General features: G+C 37.1%; 1 long non-coding RNA gene across 2 annotated transcripts in view; it reads left to right on the top strand.

Annotated features, from left to right (window-relative positions):
- LOC135231183 (uncharacterized) overlaps positions 1 to 24,767 on the top strand; it is a 218,035-nt gene that overhangs the window by 32,139 nt on the left and 161,129 nt on the right. For both annotated transcript variants that reach the window (XR_010321730.1, XR_010321729.1), the window contains exon 3: positions 1,675 to 1,849. This is a non-coding gene — a long non-coding RNA (uncharacterized LOC135231183). The remainder of the gene's footprint in view (positions 1 to 1,674; positions 1,850 to 24,767) is intronic.

Genomic DNA, 24,767 nt, shown 5'->3' with positions numbered 1-24,767 from the left:
CCTTTGATGCCCATAACTCGTCTGTCTGCTCGTACTTCCTGTCGATGCTTGAGTTGAGTAGATGATTGTGACGGCCACGCTGAGGACACAGCTTTCTCTCATTGCTGAGATCGCTGATTTGATGGTAGTGTGGTACCAGAATGCAGAAGCAATGGAGTGCCAAGAACACTCAGAGTAGTTCCACTGGCCCAGCAGATGGTGGGGCTGCCCACACTGTTCCTTCAAGTGTTCCATTTGCACATGCCACTATGTGTTCTGTGCCTGTGCAACAGAGTTGTTTAAAAAACAAAAACAAAAACAAAACAAACACACAAACTCTAGCATTCCTTCACTTACTCTGAAAATATGTATTGAGTTATAGTCCCTGGTGCACAAGATGGATGTAGCCCTGAGCTCATGGAAGAAAAGTCATATTCTTCTAAAAAAGATACAGATTGAACAATTAATTACAAAATTAACTATTTACAACTGTGGTGATTATCCCACAAGAGAAATACAGGGAGTTATGGCAGCATATAACAAGGAGGAGCTGAGCTATATATGTTGGTTACCTTGAAGGAAGGCTTTTAAGCAGACCTGAAGGATGAGAAGGACATAACTAACATGCTAATATAGCTTTCATTGCTGCTTTCTTTTGTTACTTTGCCTAGGAGGCCTTAAAGTAGACATATACAGTAGCCATGTGGGTGGGGTTATAAAAACAGTTCACCAAGGTACAGAGGAGTATTTTATCACTGACAATGTTTAGAATTGTCAGTGCGTGGTGATAATAAAAAAACTTAATTTTTAGTTCACTTTATTATTATTCTTATATTCTCTGTGGACAAAGCATCCCCTTATTGCCAGTATTTTGGGTAAACTCTTCCCAGGGAAGAAGAATTGATGTCATTGAATTATGGTGTTGGCAAAGAGTATTGAATATACCATGGACTGCCAAAAGAACAAACCAATCTGTGTTGGAAGAAGTACAGCCAGAATGCTCCTTAGAAGCAATGGTGGTGAGACTACATCTCACCTACTTTGAACATATTATCAGGAGGGATCAGTCTCTGGAAAAGGGCATCATGCTTGGTAAAGTAGAGGGTTAGCAAAAAAGAGGAGGACCCTCAACAAGATGGATTGACACAGTGGCTGCAACAAAGGGCTGAAGCATAACACCAATTATGAGGATAGTGCAGGATCAGGCAGTGTTTCGTTCTGTGGTACATAGTGTCACTATGAGTCGTAAGAGTAGCAGTAATGACTTTCGTCACAATGACTCTCATTAAAAACTGAAGAGCTTTACAAATTTCAAAACAAAAAATAAAGATGTTTTAAATCTATCATAATAACAGTGTTTTGATTTTAAACTTTGTATTTAATATAGGGAAACCCTGGTGGCGTAGTAGTTAAGTGCTACGGCTGCTAACCAAAGGGTTGGCAGTTCGAATCCGCCAGGTACTCCTTGGAAACTCTATAGGGCAGTTCTGCTCTGTCCTATAGGGTCACTATGATTTGGAATCAACTTGAAGGCAATGGGTTTCGTTTTTTTGGTTTGGTCTTTCTGTATAGCAAGCTCTTCCCCTAGTTCTTCACAATGTTGTCTCACTGTTGCGGTTAGTCTTATGTGTTAATTTGGCTCGGCTCTAGTACCCAATTATTTAATCAAACACTAACCTGGGTGTTGCTGTGAAGGTATTTTGTACAGGTGGTTAACATCAACAGCCTCAATGATATGAATGGGTCAAATCCAATCAGTTGAAGACCTTAACAGCCAAAACTGAGTTTTCCAAGGGAAGAAGAAATTCTGCCTGAAGACTTCAGCATAAAATCCTGCTTGAGTTTTCAGCCTGCCAGCCTGCCCTACCAGGTAAATTTTGGGCTTCTCAGCCCCCACATTTGTGTGAGCCAATTCCTTAATATACATCTCCATACTCTTGGTTTTGTTTCTCTGGATAACCCTGACTGAAACACTTTCTTATCCTTCAGATTTTAGGTCAAATTTCACCCCTTAGAAAGGTACCCTTCGACTACTGTCATAGATTGAATTATGTCCCCTCAAAAATGTGTGTATCAATTGGGCTCGGCCATGATTCCTGGTATTGTGTGATTTTCCTATATGTTGTAAATTCTGCCTCTATGATGTTAATAAGGGAGCATGGGCTGCAGTTGTGTTAGTGAGGCAGGACTCAATTTACAAGATTAGATTTTGTCTTGAGGCAATCTTTTGAGATATAAAAGAGAGAAGCTAGCAGAGAGCCGGTGGAAACTCATACCACCAAGAAAGCAGTGCCAGGAGTAGGGCACGCCCTTTGGACCTGAGGTTCCTGTGTCAAGATGCTCCCAGACCAAGGGAAAATGGATGACAAGGACCTTCCCGCAGAGCCAACAGAGAAAGAAAGCCTACACCTGGAGCTGACGCCCTGAATTTGGACTTGTAGCCGACTAGACTGTAAGAAAATAAATTTCTCTTTGTTAAAGCCATCCACTTGTGGTATTTCTGTTATAGCAGCATTAGATGACTAAGATAACTACAAAATATAAATTCAGTCCACCCTAACCCGTGCTAAAAATTGCATCATCAATATATTAGCTTCATGCTAGGTATTTGCTTGTATCCTTGTTTATTGTCAGAATTCTGACTAAAATATAAGCACAATGAGGGAAGAAACTTGTCTTTTTGTTTTCTATCCATCTTCTATACCTAGAACAGTGTTAGGTATCTGAGGCACTGTATACATTTTTATTAGAGAGACACTTATGATGATGCAGTAGTTAAAAGCCCAGACTAAGGAGCCATCTTGGGTTTGAATCTCAGCTTTAATGCTTACTAGCTATATGTCCTACTTAAATACTCTGCACCTCAGTTTTTTCATCTGTAGAATGGCAATAACAATGGTGGCTATTTTACAGAGTACTTGCAAGATTTAAGTGAATTAATATGCATAAAATATTTAAAAAGAGTCCTTTGAATATAATAAGTATTTAATGTATGAATGAACAAAGAAATAAATTAAAAAAAGACCTAAAACCTATATTTGAATATCGTTCATAATAATGATGACATCAAGTGAACAAGAACATGTTAAATGATCTGTAAACCTCTGTAATTACTAAGTGAAAAAAAAAAAATGGATATTTTGTGACTTCTAACAAAGTAAGTTATGTTTTCATATTTTGGAAAATAACGTTTAAAATTTTCAAATGCACGAAGCTTTTGCTTAACTGGAAACTTCAGTTATTTAAGAGAGTAGTTTCCCTGATCAAATAGGAGGATTTACAGTCCTCCCTAGCTTTTTATTTTCTTTTTTTCCTTTCAAAGATATTTTTCTCGATTTTCTTTTTTTTTTCAGAAGTCTTTTAAAAAGTTTGAAATTATACTTTTCCCTAGCAAGAAAGGGAGGGAGGCACCAAAATCGTCTTAATTACCACAAGCTTACCTCTCTGCTTTTATATTTTTGTTTTTCAGGAACTTCCAATTATGGGTCTTATTCCAAACAGCTGATTTTCCACCTACAGCTAGTAAAGTAACTGATTTTTTGTGGTATTAATGAATGGACAGGCAGACTAAACAAAGAAACAGAACAGAAAATTCAAAAATACTATATAGAAATTGAACAAACATTAAAGATTAAAAATCTGAAGTCATTGGGAAATGATTGTCTCTCTTCATGTTTGAAATTGAACAAACATTAAAGATTAAAAATCTGAAGTCAGTGGGGAAATGATTGTCTCTCTTTACCAGTAGTGTTGGGATAGTTAGAAAGCCACACAGAAAGACAGAACTGGACCTATTCCTCAAACGATAAACCAGACAAATTTCAAATGGATAAGGAATTTATGGGTTAAAAAAATTAAATTACGCAAATACCAGAGAAAATCATGGGTGAATTTCTCTATAACCTGGAAATTGGGGGGAAAAAATCAAAAATAAAACTCCAAGTTCTCCCCCAAAAGAAAAAGGATTAAATGCTTTGATTATATAAAATTATAATTATAGGGGGGAGCAAGGATAAAATAATATTGTCATAAATAAAAGATAAATGAAAATTGAGAAAATTTGCGATATGTATCATAGATGAAAAGATAATACATCTAATATCTAGAGTTTGCTTTTTTTTTAATTGTGTGTTAGGTGAAAGTTTACAGCTCAAGTTAATTTGTCATACAAAAATTTATACACATATTGTTGTGACCCTACTTGCAATCATTATAATGTGATAGCACACTCCTCCTTTCTACCCCAGGTTTCCCGTGTCCGTTCAACCAGCTCTTATCCCTGTCTTCTCATCCTGCCTTCAGACAGGAGCTGCCCACTTAGTTTGGTGTATAAACACATATACATAGATGTGTATATATATATATATATATGTATACATATACATATACTTGAACTAAGAAGCACACTCTTCACAGTACTATTTTATGTTTTATAGTCCCATCTAATCTTTGTTTGAAGAGTTGGCTTTGGAATGGTTTTAGTTCTGGGTTAACAGAGAGTCTGGAGTCCATGTCTTCTGGGGTTCCTCTAGTCTCACTCAGACCATTGAGTCTGGTCTTTTTACATGAATTTGAGTTCAGCATGACATGTTTCTCCTTCTCCATCAGGGGCTCTCTGTTGTGTTCCCTGTCAGGGCACCATCTAGTTCTTCTGGTCTCAGGCTGATGGAGTCTCTGTTTTATGAGGCCTTTTTGTCTCAGGCTAATATTTTCCTTATGTCTTTAGTGTTCTTCATTCTCTTTTGCTCTAGGTCAGTTGGGATCAGTCGATGCATCTTACATGTTTGCTCTCTAGGTTTTAAGAGCTCAGACGCCACTCACCAAAGTAGGATGCAGAACATTTTCTTAATAAACTTTGTTATGCCAATTGACCAAGATGTCCCCTGAAACCACGGTCCCCAGACTCCTGCCCGTGCTAATCTGTCCCTCGAAGTAATTGGTTGTGTTCACAAAACTTCTTAGCTTTTGGTTCAGTCCAGTTGTGCTGAGTTCCCGTGTATTGTGTCCTTCCCTTCACCTAAGACAATTCTTGTCTACTATTTAGCAAATTCCACTCTCCTCCCGCCCTACACTTGTAACTATCAAAGCATGTTTTCTTCTGTGTTTAAATCTTTTCTTTTATTATCACCTTTTATTTATTTTTTTCTTTTTTTCAATTGTCCTTTAAGTCAAAGTTTGCAGTTCAAGTTAGTTTCTCATACAAAAATTTATACACACATTGTTATGTGACCCTAGTTACTCTCCCTGTAATGTGACAGCAAACTCCTCCTTTCCACCCTGGATTTCCCATGTGCATTCAACCAGCTCCTGTCCCTTTCTTCCTTCTCATCTCACCTTCAGACAGGAGCTGCACATTCAGTCTCATGTATCTTCTTGAGCTAAAAAGCACACTCTTCATGAGTATTATTTTATGTCTTATAGTCCAGTCTAATCTTTGTCTGAAGAGTTGACTTTGGGAATGGCTTTAGTTTTGGGCTAACAGAGAGTCCAGGGACCATGTCTTCTGGGGCCCCTCCAGTCAGCCAGGCCATTAAGTTTGGTCTTTTTACTAGAGTTTGAGTTCTGCACCCCACTTTTCTTCTGCTCTGTCAGGGACTCTCTGTTGTATTTCCTGTCAAGGGGGTCATTGGTGGTAGCCTGGCACAATCTAATTCTTTTGGTATCAGGCTGATGGAGTCTCTGGTTTATGCTGCTCTTTCTGTCTCTTGGGCTCATATTTTCCTTGTGTCTTTGGTGTTTCTCATTGTCCTTTGCTCCAGGTGGCTTGGGACCAATTAATGCATCTTAGATGGCTGCTCGCTAGCTTTTATGACCCCAAATGCTACTCACCAAAATGGGATGCAGAACATTTTCTTAATAAACTGTGTTATGCCAATTGACCTAGATGTGCCCTGAAACCCTGGTCCCCAGACCCCTGCACCTGCTACTCTGTCCCTCGAAGTGTTTGGTTGTATTCAGGAAACTTCTTAGCTTGGTTTAGTCCAGTCGTGCTGACTTCCCCTGTTTTCTGTGCTGTCCTCCACCCTAGTTAATTCTTATCTACTGCCTAGTTAGTGAATACCCTTCTTCCTCCATCCCCACCCTTGTAACCATAAAATAATGTTTTCCTTTGTGTTTAAATCTTTTCTTGAGTTCTTATAATAGTGGTCTCATACAATATTTGTCCTTTCACGACTAATTTCATTCAGCACAAGGCCTTCCAGTTTTGTCTATGGGGTGAGATGTTTCAAAGATTCATCATTGTTCTTTATTGTTGCATAGTATTCCATTGTGTGAATACAGCATAATTTGTTTATCCATTTGTCTGTTAATGGGCACCTAGGTTATTTCTATCCTTTTTGCTATTGTGAACAGTGCTACAGTGAACATGGGTGTGCATATACCTATTCATGTGATGGCTGTTATTTCTTTAGAGTATATTGCAAGGAATGGGATTGCTGGATCATATGGTACTTCTATTTCTAGCTTTTTAAGGAAGCACCAAATTGGGTTGTACCATTTTACATTCCTACTAGCAGGTTATAAGTGTTCCAATCTCTTCACAACCTCTCCAACATATGTTATTTTGTGTCTTTTGGATTAATGCTAGCCTTGTTGAGGTAAGATGGTATCTCATTGTAAATTTGATTTGCATTTCACTAATGGCTAACGATCATAAGCATTCCTCACGTAACTATTAGCTGCCTAAATGTCTTCTTTGGTGAAGTATCTGTTCACATCCTTTGTCCATTTTTTAATTGGATTATTTGTCCTTTTGTTGTTGAAGTTTTGCAATAACTTATAGATTTTACAGATGAGACCCTGATCAGATATGTCCTAGTTAAAAATTTTTTTCCTAGTCTGTAAATTGTCTTTTTACTCTTTTGGTAAAGCGTTTTGATGAAGATAAGTGTTTGAAATTTAGGAGCTCCCAGTTACCTAGTTTCTCTTCTGGTGTTTGTGCATTGTTAGTTATGTTTCATATTCTGTTTAATGCCATGGATTAGGGCTCCTAGAGTTGTCCCTATTTTTTCTTCCACGAAACTTTGTTGTTTTAGATTTTATGTTTAGGTCTTTGATCCATTTTGAGTTAGTTTTTGTGCATGGTGTGAGATATGGGTCTTGTTTCATTTTTTTGCAGATGGATATCCAATTAGGGTTGCTATGAGTTGGAATCAACTGGATGGCAATGGGTTTGTTTGTTTTAATCCGGTTATGCCAGCACCATTTGTTAAAGAGACCATCTTTTCCCCATTTAACAGACGTTGGGCCTTTGTCAAATATCAGCTGCCCATACATAGGTGGATGAATTTGCATCTGGAAACTCAATTCTGTTCCATTGGTTGATGTATCAGTTGTTTTACAAGTACCAGGCTGCTTTGACTAGTGTGGTGGTATAATAGATTCTAAAATCAGGTAGTCTAAGGCCTCCCACTTTGTTCTTCTTCAGTAATGCTTTACTGAACTGGGGTCTCTTCCCTTTCCATATGAAGTTGATGATTTGTTTCTCCATCTCATTAAAAAATGTTGGAATTTGGATTGGGATTGTATTGTAACTATAGATCACTTTGGGTAGAACTGACATTTTCACAATGTTGAGTCTTCCTATCCATGAACAAGATATGTTTTTCCAGTTATGTAGGCCTCTTTTGGTTTCTTACAGTAGTGTCTTGTAATTTTCTTTGTATAGGTTATGTGCATCTCTGGTTAGATTTATTCCTAAGTATTTTATCTTTTGGGGGGGCTATTGTAAATGGTATTGATTTGGTGATTTCCTCTTTGAAGATCTCTTTGTTGGTGTAGAAGAACACAACTGATTTTTGTATGTTTATCTTATATACTGATATTTTGCTGAAATCTTCTATTAGTTTCAGTAGTTTTCTTTTTTTGTGGATTCTTTGGAGTTTCCTGTGTGTAAGATCATATCATCTGCAAATAGGGATACTTTTACTTCCTCTTTACCAATTTGGATGTCCTTTATTTCTTTTCCTTGCCACTCTTATGCTAAATAAAAGTGATGATAAAGGGCATCTTTGGTTCCTTTTCTCAAGGGGAATGCTTTCAGACTCTCTCCATTTAGGATGACGTTGGCTGTTGGCTTTGTATACCCAGTGCCAACGAGTCGATTCCGACTCATATTATAAATGCCCTTTATTATGTTGAGGAATTTTGCTTCTATTCCTATTTTGCTGAGAGTTTTTATCATGAATGCGTGTTGAACTTTGTCAAATGCTTTTTCTGCATCAATTGATAAGATCATGTGGTTCTTGTCTTTTATTTATGTGGTAGATTACATTGATTGTTTTTCTAGTGTCAAGCCATCCCTGCATACATGGTATGAATCCCACTTGGTCATGGTGAATTATTTTTTTGCTATGTTGTTGAATTCTATTGGCTAGAATTTTGTTGAGGATTTTTGTATCTGTGTTCATGAGGGATATTAGTCTGTAATTTTCTTTTTTTGTGGTGTCTTTTTTTTTTTTTTTTTACCTGGCTTTGGTGTCAGGGTTATGCTGGTTTCATAGAATGATTTGGGGAGTATTCCATCCTTTCTACGTTTTTAAATACTTTTAGCAGTAGTAGTGTTAACTCTTCTCTGAAAGTTTAGTAGAGTTCTCCAGTGAAGCCGTCAAGGGCAGGGTTTTTTGTTGTTGTTGGGAGTTTTTTAATTACCTCTTCAATTTCTTCTTTTTTTATAGGTGTATTTAGTTGTTCTATCCTGGTTTGTGTTGTTAGTTTAGGTAGATAGTGTGTTTCTAGAAATGTGTCCATTTCGGTTTTCAAATTTGTTGAATTATAATTTGTCATAGTATTCTGTTATGATTCTTTTAATTTCAGCTGAGTCTGTTGTGATCTCGCCCATCTCATTATTCAGGTTATATGCTTCCTTTCCTTTTTTTCTTCTCTCAGTTTGGCCAATGGTTTGTTGATTTTGTAGATATTTTCGAAGAGCCAGCTTTTGGTCTTATTAACTCTTTCAATTGTTTTTCTACTCTCTATTTTATTTATTTCTGCTCTAATTTTTATTATTTCCTTTCTTCTGGTGGCAGTGGGCTTCTTTTGCTGATCTCTTTCTATTTGTTCGAGATGTAGGGTTAATGTTTTGATTTTGGCCCATTTTCTTTTGGGATGTGTGCATTTATGGCTATCAGTTGACCTCTGAACACTGCTTTTGCTGTGTTCCAAAGGTTCTGATAGGATGTGTTTTCTTTCTTGTTTGATTCTGTGAATTTCTTTATTCCGTCCTTAGTTTCTTCTAAAACCCAGTAGTTTTTGAGCAAGGCATTGCTCAGTTTCTGTGTATATGATTTTTTTTTTTCCTTGCTTTTTCTGTTGTTGTTTTCTACATGTATGTCTTTATGGTCGGAAAAGATGCTTTGTAATATTTCAGTGTTTTGGATTCTGTTAAGGCTTGCTTTGTGGCCTATTACACGTCCTATTCTGGAGAATGTTCCATGTGAGTTGGAAAAGAAAGTATACTTGGCTGCTGTTGGGTGGTGTGTTCTGTGTATGTCTATGGGATCAAGTTGGTTTGATTGTGGCATTTAGAGCTTCCGTGTCTTCACTGAGCTTCTTTCTGGGTGTTCTGTCCTTCACCAAAAGTGGAGTGTTGAAGTCTTCTACTATTATTGTGGAACTATCTATTTCTCTTTTCAGTGCTGTTAGAGTTTGTTTTATGTATTTTGGAGCCCTGTCATTGAGTGTGTAAATATTTATTATGGTTATGTCCTCTTGGTGTATTGACCCTTTAATCATTATACGATGTCTTTCCTTATCCTTCGTGGTGGATTTTGCTTTAAAGTCTATTTTGTCAGAGATTAATATCACCACTCCTGCTCTTTTCTGATTGTTGTTTGCTTGGTATATTTTTTTCCATCCTTTGAGCTTTAGTTTGTTTGTGTCTCTAAGTCTAAGGTGCATCTCTTGTAGGCAGCATACAGATGGATCATGTTTTTTTATCCATTGTCAGTCTCTGTCTCTTTATTGGTGAATTTATTCCACTTACATTCAGTGTAGTTATTGATAGGTATGAGTTTAGTGTTATCATTTTGATGTATTTGTGTGTGTGTATGTGTGTTGTTGACAGTTTCCTCATTCCACTTAATTTGCTATGCTGAGTCTTTTTTCTTTATGTACTTTCTTTTCATCTTTTTCATTGTTGTTGATTTTGTATTTGCTGAGTCTTTATATTTTTCTTCTGTTTTATTTTGATGTGTAGGGTTGTTCATTTCCTTTGTCTTTACCTTAGTATTTACCTCTATTTTTCTAAGTTTAAACCAATATTTTATTTCTTGATATCTCCTTGACTTCCTCTCCATATGAAAGTTCTGTGACTACATTTTTTAGTCCCTCTTTTTTGTTTTAATATTGTCATCTTTTACATATTGATGTCTCTGTTTCCCTGTTTTCAGTGTTTTAGCTTTGATTTATTTTTATGACTTCCCTCTCTGGGTTGGTATCTGGTTGTTCCAGCCTGTGTTCTAGTCTTGGGTTGTTATCTGATGTTACTAGTTTTCTAACTGGGGGACTCCCTTTAGTATTTCTTGTAATTTTGGTTTGGTTTATACAAATTCTCTCAACCTATGTTCATCTGGAAATACCCCAATTTCACCATCATATTTGAGAGAAAGTTTTGCTGGATATATAATTCCTGGTTGGCATTTTTTTTCCTTCAATTCTTTATATATGTCATCCCATTGCCTTCTTGCCTGCATGGTTTCTACTGAGTAGTCAGAGTTTAGTCTTATTGCCTCTTCTTTGTAGATGACTTTTCATTTATCCTAGCCTTTCTGAAAATTCTCTTTATCTTTGGTTTTGACAAATTTGATTGTAATATGTCTTGGTGATTTTCTTTTAGAATCTACCCTGTGTGGAGCTAGATGATTTGGATAGATATCTCCTTGTCTTTCACAATATCAGGGAAGTTATCTGCCAACAAATCTTCAACAATTCTCTCTGTATTTTTTGTTATCCACCTTTGTTTTGGTACTCCAATCACTCGTAGGTTATTCCTCTTGATTGAGCCCCACATAATTCTTAAGGTGTCTTCATTTTTTAAAATTCTTTTATCTGATTTTTCCTCAAATAAATTGGTGTCAAGTGCTTTCTCTTCAATCTCACTAATTCTGTCTACCATTGCCTCAATTCTGCTCCTATGATTTTCTATTGAGTTGCATAAGTCTGAAATTTTATTGTTAATCTTTTGGATATCTGTTTGCCGTCTCTATCTATTCTTGCAGCCTGTTAAATTTGTCATTATACTCTCGTATAACCTTCTTAAGTTCCTCTGTTGCTTTCTCTGTGTGTTCTTTGGCTTGGTTTGCATTTTGTCTGATCTCCTTCCTGATCTCTTGAGGAACTCTATGTATTAATCTTTTGTATTCTACCTCTGGTAATTCTAAGACTTTCTCTTCCTCCGGGAGGTTTCTCGGTCCTTTGTTTTGGGAGGTTGCTGAAGCCATCATGGTCTGCCTCTTTATGTGATTTGATATTGACTGTTCTCTCCAAGCCACCAATAACTTATTATATTTATTTATTTTATGTTTGCTTACTATGTCCTAGCTTCTTGTTTTGTTTTGTTTTGACATAGTCAGATAGGCTGCTCATGCGAGCTACTTTTAATATTGGCATCTTTGAAGCTCTCGTGTCCTGTCACGAGGTGATTAGAATTGTTAGTAGGTATATGAGCCCAGGAGACTGTTTGTGGATATAGCTCAGGTTTCCAGGTTGTTGGTCACCAAGTGTGTGATGCAGGCTCTCACGTACAGTCCTAGATGGGCAGGTCTATGTAGGGGTGATTGGAGTAAGCACAGGTATCTGGCTGCAGTAGGAGGTTATGTGCTGAGCAAAGTAAGGGGCTGATGGCTGCCCCTGAGTGTCTGAGTGGAAAGTATGCCCCTCTTCCCTATTGCACGTAGGTGGGTGGGTTTTACAGTCAGACTTTGGGCACCCAGTGTTGTTGGCTATAAGTTTTGGCAGTCACCACTTATTCTCAGGCCCCTGTCGTGGGTGGCTAGGTGGAGTGTGTGGAACCAACAGTCCGAAGGCCCCTGATGTGGGTAAGTGGGGACCCTGCTTAGTGGGCAAAGTGGTGTCTGCCACTCCCCCTTAGCTGTTGTAGTTGAAAATAGACTTGAAGTATATACCCTATTGTACTGTGGTAACGAGGGCTTATGCTGCTGAAAGGAGCCCACACAGGTCTAGGCAGGGGTGAATGGCTTTCAAAGTCTGTAGACCCCTTAAGCCAGTGCCTAGGCAAAGGGGCTATGCCTGCCCTCAGTACCTGGCTTTGGTGAGCTAGAAGATTATTTTTTCCTGTTTGTTAATTTGTTCCCTCTCCAATGCCAGGAGAATGGCTCAGGAGACACAACTGGTCCCACTCTTGTTCCAGGGGGCATGGCAATCACTGAAGCTGGACCAGAACTGGAACAGAGCAAGGAGGAGGCTTAAATGGAAGAGAGGTATTTCCCAGAGTGGGGAAGGTTTTTTTTTTGATCCTGCATGGTAGTGTAAACATTTACACTTAACTTTCTCAGATTAAGTGCCACTTCTCCCTGGTTCCAGGTGCTTGAGCAGGCCCTCTGCTACTTGATTTCTTCTGGTGTGGAAAACAAGTCCCAAGCACTACTGCTTGCCTCAGCCTGCAGAGTGCTGGCCAGGTCAGGTCTGTCAAGTTCTCGCTGCCTCTGAACTATTTCTCCCTCCTCCTGCTCCTCAGTCTGACTACTCAACTTTGTCTTTGACATTCAGGCCTCCTAGATAGTCATATATAATCAATTCACTTGTTTTTTCGGGTCTTCATTTTTCTTCTTTCATTGTATGAAAGATCACAGGAAGTGTCTGACTACTCTGCCAATATCTAGAGAGATTTATAAAATAATGATAAGGCCAACAATTCTATAGAAAAAAAGGTCTAAAAATATGAACAGAAATTTCACGGAAAAAGAAATGCAAATGTCTCTAATCAAAGTAACATTATTCAACCTTAGTCATAAATATACATATATGTATATAAGGCACAAGTGTACTAATGTCACATTTCTTACCAATAAGATAGTCAAAAACCAAAAAGTATGACAACATACATGTTGACAGAACTATATAAAATCAACAGTCTTGCCCATTTCTGGTGGTATGGAAAATTATAAAATCCTTTGTAGGGAATTGTCATATATAGCAAAATTATGTATTCTTTTACTCTTTAACCCAACAATCTACTTCTAAGATATTATTTCAAAGATTACCCAGGAAAAAAATACAGAAAAAAATTTTCTATGAATGATTCATTGTAACACTATCTCTAATAGCAAACACTTGGTTTTGTTCAATAATAAGGAGCTAGTTGAATAAGCTATGATACATCCACACAATGGAATAATATGCCAGTGTAAAAAAGAGAGATGTCTCTAAGTGCTACTAAGGATATATTAGTAGTGAAAAAAACAAGTTGTAGGACAGTATTATATTATGCCACTGTTTATATAAGAAATGTTTCCGTTAATTTATTATCTGGTATTTTGAAACTTTTCTGTGTGTATTATGAGTAAATTATGATGGCATTATTAAGAACAGGGATTTGAAAGATGGAAGAGATTAAGTAATTTCCTTGTAGTCCTGAATTTAAATTGGAAAGTTCAGTAGTAATTCATGATATTCGATTGTAAACACACACTCACAAACTAACAAAGATAAAACAAACATGTACTAAAAACACATCTCCTAGTTCCTGTCCAACGTGAATACACAGAAACAAAATCTAACCCAATAGCATGTGCCTACTTTAGTGCCCATTTGGGATTCCTTGAACATCAATAAGCATAATAACTGCAATCAGTTAACACATATCCAATAAATTTAAATTCATCAGTTCATATCAGTGCTTAAAAGAATAAGAAAAGAGTAAAAGCAAGAACATTTTTCATCTGTCATCTTTGGAGGATACAAAGCAATCAAGTCATTATTTGAAAACTGGTAAACAAAAAAGGTTTCTGAAATTTCTCTAGTAAGGTTAGCTACAAAATTACGGCATTTAAGGAGACATGAATTATTTGGTCTAATTTTAAATGTGATTTCTCAAGGTGTTGCTCACAGGGATCCGAGGGAAAAAAAAAAAAAAACAAAACAATGAGATATACCCGAAACCAGCTTACCCTAGTGCACGCTACAACAAATGTTAGCTTGCCCTTGTTGTTTCCTCATTTTCCTCAAATGATTGTTGAAAATCAGATTAAATATTGCATAGGGGAAATATTCCTGAATCAGTAGCTAAAAGATCTTAGTTTGGCTCCTGTTTCCATTCATGCAAATCAGGTCACCACTTTTCTGAGCTCCAGCAATCCTAGTGGTGACATGGTATTGGCAACATCACTTTCCTTATTTGTCTCATAGTTTTGTTAAAAACAATATCATCATATTTGCGAGATCACTTTGTGAACTGTACAGATGCCTTTGAAATGGCAGGTTTTTTTTTTTTAAGCATTTATTAAACTTTAATTGGAACAGCCATAACTCTTACTGTATGTTGTCATTGCAGGAGAGTAACACCACAGAACGAGGCATTTAAACACCTCCTTCTTTATGGTACACTAACCTGTACCTTTTTAGAAACAACTCATTAGGAAGTTGCTATTGATCAGTTAGGGTTGTGGAGCTCACCAAATGAGGTAGAATTATAATGGAACAACATGAGCCATCCACTTTAATGGACTGTGCGATCCTGGGATACTTACATTTTAGTAGAGATCAGGGGAACTCTCCGTTTATACCTGTCCACTTGAGTAGAAAATAGCATTTTCCAGAATATGTCTTAGTCTTTCTTTTCAATTGGTTATCCCCACTCAATATATTATTTACAGAAGATAAACAATTTATAAAATAAGATAAAAAGGAAAAACTTAATAAATGCTGTAGATCAGTCCATTCACACGGAAAGGTTGAAATTAATTGAATCCTGCTTGCCAATTGCAGTGTTAAAGTGAGCAAAAAAATCGTGACCCATCTGTTATCATCCATAATGACTAATACCATGTTTCAGGTACTGTATATAAGGCAATTACCACGCAATTAGCTGTGTTCGCTTTCATTTAGTAGGTACCCTCTTGAGTTAAAACAACTTTGTTCCTAACATTATTGTCAAAGATCCGTTAGAGTTTCTGATTAAAAAATACCTCTGGACTGAAACATAGTAGTTAAGCTTTCAGCTTGGGGTAATTTTCTTCCTTTGATTCTTTTAAGCCTCAGCAATACAAATTATGTGGCTTTAAACTTATGTATATGAGTTCAAACACCTTTCAGAAGTCATTAATAATTTCCAAAATGAAAATAGCTTGTTTCTCAGCACACAATTGGCAAATATACCAGATAATTTTGTAAAATCTTAACTCTTAATGAGGCAAGGATAGGTTTTATCCTGATAAAACAAGGACATGAATCTTTAAAATCTTGAGTTTAAAGTTAAAGATAAATGTTGTTTCCTCTTTTCCTCTGAAATACCTTCTCTTTGCCTTTCCAATCAGTACTAGTGGTAAACTCATCCCAGCACTTGGACCAAAGCCCTTGGCATAAGACAGAGATGAATGCATGAGGTGGGAGTAAGGGTGTGTGGGGAGGGCTGCTTTGTGGGCAGGACTGCCTTTTCATCTCTCAACTTCTTCCCATCTCCTCTCTTCTCAAGTTTTCAAGTCTGTTTTGATAAAGTGCTTTTTGACTCCTTACCAGAGGGAGGAAAATAGCTTGTTATGTAAGGCCCTTAGCATACCTGGAATTTTTTTAAAGATAAAAGGTAACTTCACCCAAACAAATGCGAAACTATTAGCATAATTTAAAAGATATACACACACATCCATTGCCATCCAGTAGATTCCAATTTATAGCAACCCTATAGGACAAAGTAGAACTGCCACATAGGGTTTCCAAGGCTGAATCTTTACCAAAGGAGACTGCCACATCTTTCTCCCATGGAACAGCTGGTGGGTTTGATCTACCAAGAACCGGCAACCTTCTGGTTAGCAGTCAAGCACTTAACCACTGTGCCACCAAGGCTCCTTAATTTAAAAGATGTTGTTGTTAGGTGTCATCAAGTCAGATCAACTCATAGTGACCCCATGTGGCAGAGTACAACTGCCTCATAATGTTTTCTAGGCAGTAATCTTTACAGGAGCAGATTGCCAGGTTTTTCTCCTGTGAGTAACCCCCCAAAAAAACACTGCAGTGGAGTCAATTCTGACTCATAGCGACTAGTTGTTCTTAAATGTTACATACCTAAAGCATGAGTACTGGCAGACATTGTTAAGCACTCTTAAACTTTGAACTACTACCTGAAATATTGGCAGTTTGAACACACCAGAGGCACTTGGTGATCTGTTTTTGAAAAGTAACAACCTTGAAAGCCCTGTGGAGCAGTTTTATTCTGCACACATGGGGTCACCATGAGTCAGAATCAACTTGATGGCAACTAACAATAACAAAGCGTGGATTTAACCAAAATTAAAAAGCCTTTTTGTTTTCAGTAGCGGTTTTTGATTAAATTATTTTTCCTCCTGTAAGCACCTGTCCGGAGCCCTTGGTGGCACAGTGGTTAAACACTTGACTGCTAACTGAAAGGTCAGCAATTCAAACCCACCAGCTGCTCCATGCAAGAAAGATGTGGCAGTCTGCTTCCATAAAGATTTACAGCCTTGGAAATCCCATGGGGCAGTTTTACTCTGTCCTATAGGGTCGCTACGAGTTAGAATTGAATCAAGAGCAGCGGGTTTGGTTTCTGTTTGAATTCCGTGTCACATGACTCAGTGGGAATCCTGTGTTTACAATGGGGTTTTTCCAACATGGCCACTCCCATTAACATTTTCAAAGTATCCACATCACTAGAAGCTTATATCAAAAACCAAAACCAAACAAACAAAAAACCCCGGTTACCTTTCAGTCTATTCCTGCTCATGGGAATTCCGTGTGTGTCAGAGTAAAACTGTACTCCATAAAGTTTTCAATGGCTAATTTTTTTGAATGTAGATCACCAGGCTTTTCTTCTGAGGCACCTCTGGGTGAATTTGAGCCTTCAAGGAGCATTATCATTTGTACCACCCAGGAACTCCAAAAGCTTAAAGAAACCTCACATTTCAACTGAGTAGGCTATCTGGTTTGAAGGTGCAGAGAAAAGGGGTGTAAGAAACATAGCTCTAGTGAGAGAACTATATTTTAAAAATTTGTTTTCTCTCGCTGTAAAAGTTCCAAGATTTTAATTTGAAATGAACCACTACATTGGTAAAAATCCTAACATATACATATATATGTTCAATGAATTTTATTTTCAGAATGTTTCTAAATTATTCTAAACGCCTTATAGCTTTTGTTTACTTGACACTATCAATTGGCCTAACCTGGGTTTATGAGCTCAGCTCTGTTACACATAATTTTTGAGGACCTAGTATATGTCAGACACTCTTTTGGAGGTGTTATGATCAATAAGATGGAATCTCACTGCCAGGTGAGGAGATCAAAGTTTAGCGTTCTTTAACATTGCTTTTAAAAAAGTAAAAATCAATATATCAGTATGCTAATTAACCAAAATAGCATGAATCATGCTGAAAGTTGTAGTAAGTATTCTTGACCTGAAACTTCTAAAGCAGTACAGTGAAATGGCAAATAACTCAGGATGACTCTGATCTGTTATCACTTGCAAAATAAGGAATAAGATCAACTTGAGTAGGTATTTTGACCTTGGGATACATTGACACACTCTATAAAAGAAGTAATTACATTCTTTATCTTTTTTCAATTTTTAGCTTCAAAATGGAAACTGAAGTTATTGATCTCAGTCCTCTCTTCTTTTTTTTTTATAAATATTTAAAGCTATGAATTTCCTTTTAAGTCTCCCGTGGCTGTATCTACCAAATTTTGATTTGTTCTATTTTCATTACTTGTGATTTCTTCTTTAACTCTTGGGTTGCTTAGCAGAGAACTGTTAAATTTTCAAATATTTAGGGGTTTTTTTTCCTAGATATTTTGTTTATTATTTAATATCATTGTGGTCCAAGAACATGCTCTGCATAATTTTAATCCTCCTAAATTTATTGCGACTTGTATTATGGGCCAGGATATGGCCTGTCTTGGGGAACATCAACATTTTTCCTGACTTTTTTGTGTAGTTGTTATATCAATAGCTGAGAGAGAAGTGTTGAAACCTTCAGCTGCAATTACATACAGGAAAGAGTGTAATTCCTTTGTACATAGAGTTGCTGTGAGCTGGAAGCACCTGGACAGCACCTAACAAAAACAACAACTGAATATAACTTAATGTTAGATGTTCATCTATTCTTCATTTGTTTTGCTATTAGATAAATAAATGAGGTTAAATATATTGTGTGGCGTATTGAGCTTATGGGTCCATCACATCCAATTTAATTCTAGGATGATATAAAGAATCAATCAACTGTACAAAAGTTTGTTGGAATCTGATTATTTTTTACCCAAGTACCTGTTTCACATGCCTACTATCAGGTTTATAGATTTATATGTGGAAATTCCCATAGGGAATTGATCAGAAATATATTTTTATTAAAAACACACACACATACACATTCTTTGTCATAAGCTAGACCAGTCATCCTCATCTTAGCTGCACATCTGCAATGACTGTGGAGCTTTTAAAAATCCAGCTGCAAAAAGATCTGATTCACTGCATCAGAGGTGCAGTCTAAGACTCTGGATTAGTGGCTTGCTTTAGGACCATTGCCCTATGATTGTGTCTTTGCTCCTAAATTTCTGTGTGGTCTCCCACTTTGGAGAGCTGGGCTGGACTCCTTTTGCCACTTTCACTTAAAGCCTAGGTTCACAAAGACTGCTACTATTTTTGCCTCTTTCTTAAGCTCAGGCTCTGGTCTTGACCTTAAGGGTATTATGTCTACTCTAACTGTATGAGAAGGATGGTAATAAAGAATATGAAAAAACAAAGCCCTTTCTTTCATGAAAAACATTGTTTCAACAAATTTCCCTCTTAATATTTTTCTTTCTTGAAACACTACTCTGGTCTAGCTTGTCTGCCTAAGATGGAGTACATTATCCAGCAATCCTCCCATCTTCAAACCCAGCTAAATGCTTGAAAAAAAAAGACACAAGAGAAGAGCCAAAATTAATAAATAAAGAAGAGTTCACATGAAAGATGAATGATCCAATATAAGAGAAAGCCAAGAGAAGATAATATTTACCTAAGCACAGCTCTCTTTATAATGTATGTTTATTTTCAAGCTTCCCATATTTCAGTGCTCTTTTATTGGGAGTTACATAGAAAACACTGTTACTAATGATAAAAGCTTTCCTCATTTAGGGTGATATTTTGCTGGTCACAGTTTTTGGGACATTATCAAACTAAAAAAAGCTCAGCAGATAAAGGAAAAAAAAAATTAGTTGAAGCTGTATGCCTGCAAAATAATTCACTCAAATTTCAGTAAAATGTTATAGTCCCTAAAACTTGAAAAAATGTACTATTATCGAAGAATATTTTCTGTCTTCCCAAAATGCTTAGCCTAGTCATTTTTTTTTTTTTTTTTAGTTAGATATATTCTCTTCCTTTACCTGATGATTGCTTTAAGCACTTTTTTTTATATATTATATATTTCGAAGTTTTAACCTCTAGTACTTAGGAACACAACATTGTTTGGAAATGGGATTTTTGAAGATGTTATCAGTTAACATGAGATCCTACCAGAGAAGGGTGGGTTCTAATCCCAGCTAAGTGGTATCCTATAAAAAAGGAATGAGACACTGACAACCACACAGCCATGTGAAGATGCATCCGCAAGCCAAGAATGCCTGGGACTACCAGAAACAATTAAGAAAACACCTTGATCCACAGCCTTCAGAAAGAACATGTTTCAGCTGACACCCTGCATCCAGGCTAGTAGCCTCCAGAACTGGGAAATAATATGCTTCTGTTCTTTAAAGTCACTCACTTTGTAGTAACTTTTTACAGCTGCCCCAGGAAACCAATGGAAATATATCTACCTACTTTGTGCTGGGTCAAGTTAACAATCCCTATTTAAACAGAAACGGGCAGGCACATAAAATTGTTGCCAACAAATAAACGATCATATAAACTTAACATGTCAAGAGCTGTGGAAGCCCAGAAGACAGAAAATCTGAGACTTTAACGGAAAATCTGAAAAGGAAGGTGTTTGTGCTTGGTTTTTAAAACTCACATAGATAATTTCTAGAAGACAAAGTGAAAACTGTTTGAAAGAAGGACAACATGAGAAATTATATGCATGTATACAATACGTTCAGGAAGTTTAATTAATTTAGTAAATATTTAGCATCATAATATTCTTTTTCTCCCTTTTTCAAGTTTTCTTGATAAAAGTTCTAAGTGAATTTTTCAGTTATCTTCAGAGAGTCTCAGATAATATTTGTTAAATCACCTCTTAAAATCACCTCTTAGGTCATTCATATTTTGGGCTGTTTCCTTTTTTTTTTCTGTTGAATGATGGCTGTGACAAACCTGAAAAAGCCCTTCCACTGAGTTGATTCTGACTCATAGTGACCCTATAGGGCCCTATAAAACTACTCCACTGGGTTTGCAAGGTTCTAAATCTTTACAGAAGCAGACTGCCACATTCTTCTCCCTAAGAGTGGCTGGTGGGTTCAAACCACCAACTTTTGGTTAGCAGCTGAGTGCTTAACCACTGGGACACCAGGGCTCCTTCAGCTGTCACAAAAGACACCGAATAATTTAAAAATAAATTTAAAATAATTGTCATATACTCAGACATTTTAATGACGTATTCTTTATTCTGGAAACTTGTCAGTTGCTTATCTCAGGTTTTCTAGGCACAAAATCATACACTGAAAGCAGTGGTTATAAAGTAATCTTCAGTTTCTGATTATTTAAAAGCTTTCAAAGATCAAAAATAGATGTTGAATTTTATCATTTGCTTTTCTAGAATCCTTTTACAGATGATTTTTCCCTTGAATTATTAATGTCAAAAAAGCATTTACTGGATTTCCCAACATTGAACTAACTGTCCTTACATTCCTAGAAGAAAATTTTCACTTCTCAGGAGGTATTCTTTTCGTATCCTTCTGGGATTGACTTGCTAATAACTCATTTAGAATAAATAAATCTATAGTTATAAGTGGATATGCACTACAGTTTATGTTTTGTAAGATATCTTTATCTGGTTTTAGTATGAGGGTCACATTAGCTTAGTAAGATTAAGGAAACGTGTTGCCATTTTATACTCTCTATAAATTTTTTTTTTATAAATTTACATACCAAACAAAAAACCAAACCTGTTTTCATGGAGTCAGTTCCAACTCATAGCGACCCTGTGGGACAGAATAGAATGGCCACATAGGGTTTCCAAGGAGCTGCCAGTGGATTTGAGCTGCTGACCTTTTGGTTAGTGGCCGAACTCTTAACCACTGCGCCACATAATCTGTTCTTTGGAAGTTTTAAGAAACATGTCTGTATGTATAGGAACTGATTCTTGGCATGTATTTTATATCATTGTTTTTATATTGTATCAGTTAAATAATTTTCTGTCTATGCTCCATTTTAATTTTTCAAGTTACAATTTTTTAAGCAACTCATTCATTCATTCATTCCTTTATGTGCTTTACCCACTTTCTACTTTTATCCTTAGGGAGTCATTGTGGAATAGGTATTAGTACTCCTACTTTGCATGTCTCTCTTCCAGTCAGTTGGCCAGGAAGCTGTCTTGCATATTTCTTGGCATAGATGAGTGAGCACCTCCAGCGCTGAATCTGTTTGTTGAAACATCTCAATTTCTATTCTATCAGTTCCTGGAGCCTTGTTTTTCACCAGTGCCTTCAGAGCAGCTTGGACTTCCTCCTTCAGTACCATCGGTTCCTGATCATATGCCACGTCTTGAGATGGTTGAACATCAACTAATTCTTTTTGGTATAATGACTCTGTGTATTCCTTCCATCTTCTTTTGATGCTTCCTGCATCGTTTAATATTTTCCCCATGGAATCCTTCACTATTGCAACTCGAGGTCTGAATTTTTTCTTCAGTTCTTTCAGCTTGAGAAAAGCTGAGTGTGTTCTTCCCTTTTGGTTTTCCATCTCCAGCTCTTTGCACATGCCATTATAATACTTTACTTTGTCTTCTCAAGACGCCCTTTGAAGTCATCTGTTCAATTCTTTTACTTCATCAATTCTTCCTCTTGCTTTAGTTGCTCAAAGCTCAAGAGCAAGTTTCAGAGTCTCCTCTGACATCAATCTTGATCTTTTCTTTCTGTCCTGTCTTTTCAATGACCTCATGCTTTCTTCACGTATGATGTCCTTGATGTCATTCCACAACTCGTCCGGTCGTCAGTCACTAGTGTTCAATGCATCAAATCTATTCTTCAGATGGTCTTTAAATTCAGGTGGGATATACTCAAGGTCATATTTTGGCTCTCGTGGACTTGCTCTGATTTTCTTCAGTTTCAGCTTGAACTTGCATATGAGCAATTGATGGTCTGTTCCACAGACAGAACCTGGCCTTGTTCTGACTGATGATATTGAGCTTTTCCATTGTCTTTTTCCACAGATGTAGTCAATTTGATTTCTGTGTGTTCCACCTGGCGGGGTCCATGTGTATAGTCGCTGTTCATGTTGGTGAAAATAGGTGTTTGCAATGAAGAACTCATTGGTCTTGCAAAATTTGATCCAACTGAATGTGGAAATTATAGAACAATATCATTAATATCACACGCAAGCAAAATTTTGCTGAAGATCATTCAAAACCGGCTATAGCAGTATATCGACAGGGAACTGCCAGAAATTCAGGCCAGTTTCAGAAGAGGACGTAGAGCCAGGGATATCATTGCTGATGTCAGAAGGATCCTGGATGAAAGCAGAGAATACCAGAAGGATGTTTACCTGTGTTTTATTGACTATCCAAAGACATTCGACTGTGTGGATCATAACAAACATTGCGAAGAATTGGAATTACAGAACACTCAATTGTGCTCGTGAGAAACCTTTACATAGATCAAGAGGTGGTTGTTTGGACAGAACAAAGGGATACTGATTGGTTTAAAGTCAGGAAAGTTGTGAATCAGTATTGTATTCTTTCACCTTACCTATTCAATCTGTATGCTGCACAAATAATCCGAGAAGCTGGACTATATGAAGAAGAGCAGGGCATCAGGACTGGAGGAAGATTCATTAACAACCTGCATTATGCAGATGACACAACCTTGCTTGCTGAAAGTGAAGAGGACTTGAAGCACTTACTAATGAAGATCAAAGACCACAGCCTTCAGTATGGATTGTACCTCCACATAAAGAAAACAAAAATTCTCAAAACTGGAGCAATGAGCAACATCATGATAAGCGGAGAAAAGATTGAAGTTGTCAAGGATTTCATTTTGCTTGGATCCACAATCAACAGCCATGGAAGCAGCAGTCAAGAAATCAAAAGATGCATTGTATTCGGCAAATCTTCTGCAAAGGACCTCTTCAAAGTGTTGAAGAGCCAAGATGTCACCTTGAAGACTAAGATGCGCCTGACCCAAGCCATGGTATTTTCAATTGCATCATATGCATGTGAAAGCTGGACAATGAATAAGGAAGAGTGAAGAAGAATTGATGCCTTTGAACTATGGTGTTGGAGAAGAATATTGAATATGCCGTGGACTGCCAAAAGAACGAACAAATGTGTCTTAGAAGTACAGCCAGAATGTTCCTTAGAGGCAAGGATGGCGAAACTGCGTCTTACATACTTTGGACATGTTGTCAGGCGGGATCATTCCCTGGAGAAGGACATCATGCTTGGCAGAGTAAAGGGTCAGGGGAAAAGAGGAAGACCCTCAACGAGGTGGATTGACACAGTGGCTGCAACAATGAGCTCAAGCATAACAAACATTGTAAGGATGGCACCGGACCAGGCAATGTTTCGTTCTGTTGTGCGTAGGGTCACTATGAGTCGGAACTGACTCGATGGCACCTAACAACAACAACACTTAGCATGTGCAAAGACCAAGGTTAGTTTACTATGTTAAATAAATTGCTGACGGTCCCACAGTAAATGATGGGGTTGGTTTTCTAATAACCTGGCTCCTGATTAGTCTGTAAGCTTGTGAGGGCTCAGAGCCCTATATTTCCTGCATAGCTCCGGGAAGTTTACCTTGTAAAATTGAACAGAGCCCAGTTCTGCCAACTCAAAGATTTTTCCATTAGCTGCTCCATAATGAAGTATCATCAGTTCTGTTTCTTATAATGATAATTGTGCCAAGGTAAACCAAACAAAGTTATTATGTCCTATTACAGAAAATTGTAAGTGGCATAGGTTTTATGTTTCTTTGTGTTAATTGACTTTATCTAAGTGCAGTTTACATACAGTTTAATGCACAAGATTTTACTATAGGACAGAGTAGAACTGCCCCATAGGGTTTCCAAGGAGCAGCTGATGGATTCAAACAGCTGACCTTTTGGTTAACAGCTATAGCTCTTAACCACTCTGCCACCAGAGCTCCAGAATTGGATTAGATTTGATAAATGTATAACTCCATGTAATCACTACCCAAATCAAGATATACAACCTTTCCATCACACACAAAATTTCCCACTGGCCACTTTGGAGTGAACAGCTACTTCCCCTTTGTCATTAGGCAATAAATGAAGTACTTTCTGTTACTAGAGATTTGCTTTGACTATTTTAGAATGCACCTAAAGGGACTCATACAAAAATGCATTTTTTTTAATGTATCTAGCTTTTTTTTCCCAACATATTGTTTTTGAGACTCATCAATGTTGTACCCAAACCCAATCAGTAGTTAATCGCTTTTTTTTTTTGATAAATAGTATG

This window comes from Loxodonta africana, chromosome 4 (assembly GCF_030014295.1).
Source record: "Loxodonta africana isolate mLoxAfr1 chromosome 4, mLoxAfr1.hap2, whole genome shotgun sequence".
NCBI classification, from domain to species: Eukaryota; Metazoa; Chordata; class Mammalia; order Proboscidea; family Elephantidae; genus Loxodonta; species Loxodonta africana.
Note: the sequence above shows the minus strand (reverse complement) of the source record. Positions and strands in the feature narration are given on the sequence as shown.